Source organism: Sceloporus undulatus, chromosome 3, assembly GCF_019175285.1.
Source record: "Sceloporus undulatus isolate JIND9_A2432 ecotype Alabama chromosome 3, SceUnd_v1.1, whole genome shotgun sequence".
NCBI classification, from domain to species: Eukaryota; Metazoa; Chordata; class Lepidosauria; order Squamata; family Phrynosomatidae; genus Sceloporus; species Sceloporus undulatus.
In genome coordinates this window covers 71,434,455-71,445,108 of record NC_056524.1, presented here as the reverse complement: position 1 = coordinate 71,445,108, position 10,654 = coordinate 71,434,455, and positions in this window count along the sequence as shown.

The window sequence follows — 10,654 nt, the reverse complement described above, 5'->3', positions numbered from 1 at the left end:
AAATTGTTATAAATCAATTTTTAGATGGTACTTAACACCGTACAAGATTTCAAAAATATATAAGGAAACAAGGGGTACATGTTGGAAGTGTCAAAAGGACTTAGGTACGTACTGGCATAGTTGGTGGGGATGTGAGAAGGCACAATATTATTCATAGAGAAATGAAGAAAATATTTAAGTTCAATATTCGTGCGGACCCGATGATGTATCTATTAAATATAATAGAAGACTCATCGATGGAAAAATCATATGGTAAATTGATTTTTTTTGCTATAGTTGCAGCCAGAATATTATACGCAAAATATTGGAGATCTGAAGAACTACCCTCCATAGATGAATGGAAATTTAAACTGTTTGAAATGTTTGAAATGGATACACTATCATCGTATATGGAGAATGATACTATGTCCAAGGTTTCGAGAGACTGGGCTCCTTGGATCTCTTATATTAAACAAGAAAAGAACTCTAACAGATATATGGCAATTGTAGACTAAATTCTAAATACTGTGATATATTGAAGTTATAGAATGAACAAGGGTGTATTTATGATAATGATATCTTATAGATAGGAGGAGGGGCAGGTTTTATAGAGGATAGAATTATCAAGCAGCTGATGTAAAATTTTACAAGACACTCCTTGATAGGACATTAAAGAAGTATGTAGAGTTATATTTAGTTAGAATATATCGTATCACTGTAACTGGATGGGTAGTAACAGATAGGTAGAGATGTAGTTTGATTAAGTTTCCTTGATTTAATAGTTAACTGTGAATAAGAGTATGTGTAGACTAGGAAAGAGGTATATGGTGTAATCGCTGCTTAGCAGAGGAAGTCATGTGTGTGTCAGGTGTTAAGTATTAGATATAATTGTTTGTGGTTGGTATTGTGTAATGTGTTTTAATTGTATTTAATGTATGTTTTTTGTATATGTTTTTTTCTTTTTCTTCTTGTGTTCTTTTAACTTGATAAAAATTTATTTTAAAAAAAGGAGATAAATAGTTTCAAAAGTGGTGGATATATTAAAGATCTCTTATCAACAGTAGCTGTAACAGTATTTTCAGTGCATACTGCAGAACAGAAATGGCAGCATGATTTGTCCTATGTTGTTTCCCTGATCCAGCTATGCTTCCATGAGTGGATTTCTGAAATTACATGCTATCTTCACTTGCACCACACAGTATGTGTGAATTTACTAATGTAAATGTGTCCCCCCCCCCATGACACTGGCTTCAATAAACTAAGTACAGATTTAAAGTAGAAATGATTTCACAGTTTTACAGCCATGCTATGATGAATGAAGCCATGCTTCCTGAAGTAACTGTAGCAATGAGTCTCTATTGGGGAATTTTAATTAGCTCAGTTAATTAATAGGTTGTGCTACAAGCAACACTTATGGGAAAGCTTCCCACCTGTTTACGGAGAGAAAAGGAATGAAGGAACTTAACAGAGGCAGAATTCTTTTAATGAAGTGTTTCTTTTATTGGGGGGAAATCACACAACAGTCCACATTCACTCATACATACATGTCAGGACTAAGCAAATTAGGAGTTAACTTGGAATAGTTGGTGGCTGAAATAACGGTGATACTTACACAAGATGAGGCTTGACTCCGGGTCCAATGTGATGGGAATAGCATGGGATATGGCCACGTGAGGGGAAAACAGATGTATCAGGACCGAGCAGAGTTCACAGTGACAGAGTGTCCCCGTGCCTTCCAACTAGCCTGCTAACAAAGGATTTGGGGGATCTTTTATAGGCAAAAACTAACCTGAAGGCAAAGGTGTTTGTCCTACATCAAAGGAAATCAGATCTACATTGTAAAAGGATCACTCGGTCTGGCAATATCTGGGTGAGAATGAAGTTGTAAATCAGCTTTATCAGCCTTGCCTGGCAAAGCATCCTGCCTCAATTACCTATCTTCCTAATTTCAGAAGTGTTAAAGGTTCTCATTTGCAGCTCCCAAACCATTCTGTTTGATGTGCTTATGGAGTAGTGTGGATGTGCTCTCACACTTTGGGGATCATGGCTGCCCAGAGTGCAGAGTCCGTTTGGGGCCATAGGGCAACAGTACACACCAAAATTCAGACTTAGCGTAGCATAACAGACATATTCATTTTCTTCTCCCCTCCTTGCCCAAAACACACACACAAACTCCTTGGCTTTGGTGAAAAGGTATTTCTTTAGGGGCAGAAACAAGTTTCTCAAGAAATGTGAGAGTCTATTAAGAACTCAAAAGTACAAGTGAAGCATTTCATACTAAGTATAAAAATGTAGTAATCCAAGATACAGGAAAGGTGAAAAGTTCTTCTTCGAGGCTGCACTTGTTTACTTTTAGGTGGTACGCATTTATATACCTCTGTACACTAACAGCTATATCCTCATCTCATGAAATAAACCTATTGTAAATATAACTTAACAATTACTGGATGTGTTTTGCAAAGCAGAAGCAAGGAGGAAGAAAGGAACAAATAAATGAGATTAACAGCTTTCTTGAAGGAACATGGTTTACCTGTGTCATCTAAGACTAGTGTGGAGTGGTTAGTTCTAACCTCTAATTCTTGGGCAAACTAGTAAAAGTAGCCAAATGTCATGCTCCTCTGGCAGCACTGAGCTTAACCATTAGCTATACCAAATGAATTATAATCCATTTCCCTTTACAAGATGAAGCCAGTGTGAGCACTTTAAAAATCTATTGGCCACATCTGAAAGACCTGTGTCACATTATGCAGCCCTTTGAAAATTTAGGTCATGATCTGCATATTTCTGCATCCTTTCACATTCCATCCCACTCCCACAACTTGAGCATTAATACTGTAATGCACCCCAAAGTGTGGGTGTATATACTTATATCAATAGCAATAGCAAGTACATTTCTATACCGTTTATCAGTGCACTTAAGCACTCCCTAAGCAGTTTACAATGTATAAGCTAATTGCTCCCAACAAGCTGGATACTCATTTTAGAGACCTTGGAAGGATGCCAGGCTGAGTCAACCCTGAGCCTCTGACTGAGTATTGAACTCACAACCTTGTGGTTTGTGAGTGAGTGGCTGCAGTAAAGTCATTTAACCACTGTGCCACCAAAACCACTTGAGCATTAATACTGTATTGTATCCAAAGGAGTGGGTGTATATCCATGAAAGCTCATGGAAAAATAAAAACCAGTTCTGAGAATTCTATATGCAGCTTTTAAATGGCAATTATATTTCTAAAATAGCATCTTTGATTATACTTATCACATGGCATCACCTCTGACCTGTAGCTGCTGTTTATGCTGTGTGATTAGAGCATCCTTTTTCATTGATAGTGGAAACCTATTAGTAGCTCCCAATCATGCAGCAGTTCCAGTACTCCTCCTGTGCGAAACAGTTGCGATATTGACAGTCATGTGGTGTCATACAAAGTCTCCTCCTCTCCCACTGTCCTCCATCCCCCTCACTATTCTCAAACAGCTTGCCTTGCTTTTTTAAAAAATATTTTCTTTTTTAAAAATAAATAAATCACATTACTGGAACAGAAGAATTGTGTTAAAAAGTAAAAAATAAAATAAGATAAAATAAGATGAAAGGGTAGGACATAGGGTGTGGTTAGGGGTGGTGGTGTATAAGAAAGCACAATGCCAGCAGCAGCCTCGGTCATGCAGTTGTGAAGCCATGCAATAACAGCTGCTCACAAACAGATATGTTTGTGATTTCATTAATTTGGGTTGTTGCAGCGAGAACGGGGCTCGTGTGATAATATTCCTAAAGCTGCTGCCACATTTCTTTTTTCCTCCTCCACCTTCTTTTCTCCTGTTTATCACACTACCACTATCCTAGACCTCACTGTTACTGCAGCCAAGCATCCCTCATCTCAAATGAGGTGGACTTTCTGGTGTCTTTCCATTTTCATTATAGTGGTGGTATTTTCTTTCTTCTCACAATGTGGTTCTTCCTACCAAGGAAAAGATTCATCTGAGTTTAACTTACTGCTTCTGTCCTCTGTAAATGCCTTGATGCCCATTGGCATGTTCCTCTAATAAATGTCGATGACAAATGAATAACAGTTAACGCTTCCCCAAAGTAATAAATAGTTGCTGATGATAGCTCAAATGTAACATTTGCATGGGAACATGTGAAACAATGGACTATTCTGATTGTTTGGGAGGGGGCAGCAAATTTCCTGGATGGAAGAACTTATCTTCTTTGGGGCCCCACTGGTTTCAGGGGAGCCATCTTTGATTTTTCAGAATGCCCCATTTGGAGCGGCATTGAGAGTAAAACCAGTGACCAACAAAAACAGTTACTGCTGATGAACTTAACCCTATCTTTTTGAACACCTGGTTCAGACTGATATGGGCAAACCATCACCCTTGCTTGATCCCAGTGGCCCAGAACTGTTCCTCCTTAGAGATCATCTCCTTGTCATCTGAAATGAGAATACTACCAAGATACCTTACACCGAGCTTTGTTCTAGCTCTCTGTTTTAGTCTTGAATAATATTCAGTAACATGGCTTAGCCACTGAAAATAATGATGGTGTTAAAACTTGGATTCAGAAGATTCATAATAAAGGGCTCAATAGCACTTAGCAATTGCACTTACATTTCTATACCGCTTTATAGTGCTAAGCATTCTCTAAGCAGTTTGTAATGTGTAAACAATTGCCCCCAACAAGCTAGATACTCATTTTACCAGCCTACGAAAGGAAGGAAGGCTGAGTCAACCTGGAGCCCTGCAGGACAGAACTCACAATGTTTTGGCTGCAGTACCAGCATTTAACCACTGTGTTACCAGGGCTCAAGAATCATCCTCCTGCCCCAAACCCATTGAGATTTTAATAATGGCTCATAATGAGTTTGTCTAAGTAGTACTACTCTGTACTACTCCCCCACCAACTGGCAATGGTTCCAATCTATGGTGAAGCCTTCCTAGTACCTACAACACTTAATAAGCAGTACCCCAGTCACCAGGTGCCTTGGGAAATATATTTCTCCATAGTATCACTCTTTTTAATATTAAAATAGTTCCCTTTATCTTCTTCAAAATTATAAGAGCTTCCTTCTAAATCAGACCAAGGAGAATATGCCAATAGTAATAAGTGGCAAGCTAATGTCTTCACCTGCAGCAGTTTCTTTGGTGCAGGATACAAAAGCCTCTTCCATCTATGTAATATTTCATTGGAGCTATCACAAATTTGTCACAAATTCCAAATTTGGCACAATTTTCAGAACTGAGCATTTAAAACCGAGGTGGGAATTGTGTGGCCTTCCAGATGTTACTGTACTGCAACTCATAGTGGTTTTAACCAGCATGACTAATGATGAGGAATGGTGTGAGATGTAGTGGAACAACATCTGAAGGGTATCTTGATAATTTAGAATTATAAATGTATTTTATTATTTTTTTAAAAAAATAATAAGTCAGTTTTGCAGATTAATAGGTTTAGGCTGTATGTTTTGTTGGTTAATATTAAAACAAGCATATAATGTATAATGTTACTGATTTGAATATTTTTATATCATGGAGAGGGTTGGAGACCCCAACAAGCCAGCTGAAGTTTTAGATCTGCAGGAAAGGGCTTCCTTAGTCCCCCACCTTCACAGATGTGTTTGCTGAGGACTCGGGAGAGAGTCTTTTCAGTGGCTGCTCCCAGGATGTGGAACTCCCTTTTGCTGGAACTCCAGTTCACTTCCTCCCTGCTTTCTTTCTGTTGACAGATGAATACATTTTTATTCAGGCAGACTTTTGAAATTTAATTTCAGAACAGTAGTGAGAAAGCTGGACAATGAAGAAAGCTTGATAAGATGAAAATAAACTCATTTGAAGTGTGCTGCTGAAGTAGAGTTCTGCAAATGCCATGGACCGCTAGAAAGACAAATAAATGGGTGCTAGAGCAAATCAAGCATGAACTCTCCCTAGAAGCCAAGATGGCTAAACTGAGACTGTCGTACTTTGGCCATATCATAAGAAGACATGACTCTCTAGAAAAGACAATAATGCTTGGCAGAAGAGAATGGAGTAGGAACATTACAGATGGCATTACAGATGGATAGACTCAGGACTGGAGCATAAGAGCAGGAAAAAGTGGTTCAATCCTGCTTTTTCTGAAAGTGGGTCAAAACCCCGCTGTCCATAAGGCCCCCCCCAAGGCAGGCCAAACACCCATGGACAGACCACACATTAGCCATGCCACTAGGTAATTTTTTTTTGTCACCTCCCTAGCATGCATGCTCAACATCATACAAATACTGCCTGCGATATCCAAGTACCTCCCATGTCCCACCCAGATGCCATTCTATTGTTTGGCCACCTCTTCACCACACAGTCAAACATGTGATGCTCCACTCTTACAGGGCATCAAAGCATCAGTTTGCGAGTGATACACTGGCAAAACATAACCATGGAGGCCCTCCATACATATCCTCTTCAGCCCATGCTCCTCTGTTGGAGTATCTGGTTTGTATATGTTGTAATTACATCCGTTGGAGTTGTTGCTTAATTTCACTGCTTCATTTCACTTTCCACTCTCTTTTGAGATGTGTATCATATACAGTGGTGCCTCGGGTTACGAATTTAATTCGTTCCGCGGCCGCTTTCGTAACCCGAAAAGCCTTCGTAAGCCGAATTGCCATAGGCGCTAATGGGGAAAAGCCGCGATTCCGTGCGAAAAAGCCGAAAAAAGCACCAAAAGTTTTTTCGTAACCCGAAAAAACATTCGTAACCCGGAACAATGATTCCCTATGGGATTTTTTCGTATCCCGAAAATTTCGTAACCTGGGTATTTCGTATCCCGAGGTACCACTGTAAACTCCCTGACTTTGAAGCGGTTGGATGCTGCTTTATTTTGCCCACCTTTTTCACCCCTAAATCAAGAAAGTCACAGTCCTGGGCCTGCAGGACCTGAGCAGGACTGTGGATGATGGGGTGACTTGGAGGCCTCTTATTCATGGGATATCCAAAAATCTAAGTCAAGTTAACAGCAGTTAATGACAAAACAGCACAACCTGCAGTTCTTAATCACAGCATGTGTGTATGAAGTGGTGTGCTTTATTTTTAATTTTTTATTGGCAGTTATGTTTTAAATGTTTTTAAACTGTTTTAAACATGTTTTAAAATAATATTGTGATTTAATTCTTTTAAAACTTTTATTAAAAACATGTTTAAAAAACTTGAACTTTTGAAAAATTGTTGTAATCCACCTTGAATCCTATCTCGGGAGAAAGTCAGGATATAAATTTAAATAAATAAATACATAAATAAAGTTGATTTTTGTTGTTGTTAAGAATAATCAATATTTATTAGATACAAATGGGGGGGATTTCCCCTTTATCTTTCTTCTTAACAAAATATACAAATTTCTCTATTTTTGACATCTGTTTCACAGCCATGTATGCAGTCATTTCTTCTGTTAGGAGTCTGGAGTTAAGAATATCGGTGCTCCCAGATTCCTTGCCAAAGCTTCCACCAGAAAGTCAAGGAAGGGGGTGCTGTATAATTTCTTGAATTTACTAACAGGATTTCCTGAAGGTGCCAATGGGTACTTTCACACCTCCATTTTAAACATACAGTAATTTTTTCATGACATAGGCCAATTCTTGAACAATGTCTACTATTTAGCCTTGAATTTGCTCTGTGACCTTTAGGAGTAACATTAGATGTGTTGTCATTTAGAATGTAATCATTTACATTTCTAGTACCATTCATTTGGAGAAGAAAGCATGTGATACTCAGTTCTATTATTTTTGAAAGCGTACTGGGAAGTCTTTTTTGAATTAAATCCTAACACCTCATTAATTTGGTTTTAACTGAACTGATGACATAGTTCACACAGTTATGCAGGATAGCATTCCCAGTGCCTTTATAAGGTTATAGAAATGTGTGGATAAGTGTATGCAAATATACACTAGAATAACTTCTTTGCAATATCCATTGTCAGGTGCCCAATACCTGTAAAACCAGACCTATTATCCTAACTATATTGCTGTACAGTTGCAACCATTGTACTTATGCACTACTGTGATGGCATATGTATCTGTCCCATCCAAGTTAGTTATATCTCATGCAGGCTGCATCCACACTGAAGAAATAATCCAATTTCACATCACTTTTACAGTCATGGTGCAGTATTACAGAATTATTGGAAATGTAATTTGTTGTGGCTCCAGAGCACTCTGACAGAGAAGGCTACGTGCCTTACAAAACTACAATTCCCAGAATTCTCTGTCATGTGCTGGGGTGGGGGGGGTCTCCCACCCCTGTTATATACCATGCATAATTTTATAGGTCTCTATCATATGTTCTCTTACTAAGCCTTTTCTAAGCTAAACAAGTCAAACATGTTAAGCTTTCCTTAAATGGCAATAGTACCATCTTCTTGATCATTTGCTTGTGCCCTTTCCAGGCCTGTAATTCAATTCTGTTCTGTTCTGATGTCATTAAGCACGGATAATCCCCATTGTCTCCACACAAGGCAGAAATTCTGCTACAAAATTCAGAACTGTGCCATATCACACTCCAATGCATTCCTCTGGTGTAAGGCATGCTTGATTTGGCTATATTTGACTAAAGTTGTAGAAGAAAGGTTTGTACCAAATAAGTAGCAATAAGTGGCAGAGGTTCTGGACTCCTCAAGTGTTTCTCTTTTGCTGTTCAGTATTGGATCATACTCTTCCCTCCTCTCATACACACTTTATAAATGATGGGGAGGGGGGACTGATTCAAAGATATCACTCTACTGCCATCCCATGAATCGGAGGTAATTCTATGGCTTTTTATAATCCACGAGACTGGCAATAAGAGTTCAATGGGATTTATTCATCAGTAGGATTACATATTAACCTTTGGGGTATTAATCTGAAATGAACTGCTTCTGAAGCCACAATGAATAAACCTTTACCCCCCAGAGATATTTTCCTCAAGGTTAATATAAAAATAAAATGACACAAAACCCACAAATAAGTTTACAAAATTCATTTATTATGGCAGCAGGCATAAAACTAAAAATATTTTTATCTAATTCAGTACTAAGGTCTTTGTGTGAGTTGAAACACTCCTTGCTTTTCAAGCAAAATTACTCAGCCATCAAAGTGTGTCTGTTACATCTGAGGATAACCATAAACCCTTGGCACACTCACTCCCATAATGCTTCCTAGAGTCTACTCAGCACAGCCCCACACAACAAGGGGAGTGGGACAACCCTATAACTTTGTCTCTTCAAGTTCTCCTCCCTCAATTCATATTCTGTTGAGTATAAAGCTATGCACTGATCAGCAAAGTGCCACCTTATGACTAAAGATGGCATTAAAGGCTTCAAATAGTTACATTTAAATTAATCAAAAATAATGAATGCATTTTTATAAACTGAATAACCTTGAGATACACACGCCCTTAGTATGTAAGCCAAACCTCAGGTATATATGTTTTGTGCTCTCAGACATGTAGCTGTGATAGCCGGACATAAAAACATACGAATTTATTGCACCCAAAATAAAAGTGACTTACCTCTCCCAGGTTAAAGTCGATTATGGGATGCAGTCAGGTATTATCATAGGGAAAATGCCACTGTTGCCACCACCCAACTACATCCCACCTAAAACCCAGCTACAAGCCATGCTCACATGACCAGTTTGCAAAGTTGGGAAGTTCCCAAAATTGCAAATCAGCTGAGCACATTATGTAGCTGGGTTTTAGGTGGGATACAGTCAGGTGGTGGGAACGGTGACATTTTCCCTATGATAATACCTGACTGCATCCCATAATCGACTTTAACCAGGGAGAGGTAAGTCGCTTTTATTTTGGGTGCAACAAACTCCATGTTTTATTTCTATACACATCAAATGCAAGTTGCCTCATTTTGTTTGTAACTCTTATTTTCTAACAGACCTTTAAATTCAGATATAATTCACAAACAACCTAAGTGGCTAATTAGGGCATATAATATTTTGAAATGCCTTTAGTCATTATTTCAAAAGTATATTTCTATAGTTTGAGGGTGATAATATCAAGACTTAATATAATTACAGTGTAAAAACTGCAATCCATAATAATAGTTCTTCTTTCTTTATGTAGACACAAGACAATTAAATTTTGTTCATTAGAATGAAAATGTATAATGAATGTAACAAAAATATAGTATCTCCTAAACAAAAACAATAAAGATTCAGAGTCTTGTTCAAACTCAGGTTATCCCAAAATGATTTTATTCTTACAATATAACTTTAGTAAATCATTGCCTTACATTTCAATTAACAAGGGCTGCAGGTTAAAAAGACATGTGGTCAGTTTCACAAATCTTGTATGATTGGTGGAATATACAAAATACCAGAAGCACAACAAGATTGGCCATTATTAGATTCTTTGGGTCTATGCTAAATTTGTCAACTTTCTTGTGCTTTTCTGCACTTCCTTTCAGGATTTGTGATTTGAACAACTTTACGATAAGAAGAAATTGTACAAGGAACCTCCCTCCCCCCGATGCCAAAAAAGCAGATAACCAAAAGCTGAATTTCTACTTAGAATGAAACTATTACTAGGCATTGCAAATCTGTTAGGGAAATAGTATGCCTAATCTCTAAATTTGAATAATTTTGTAATCTGAACATAAAACATAAAAAATAACATAGGAAGGTCCTTTACACTGAGTCAGAACCTTAGTATGTCTAGCCCAATATTCTGA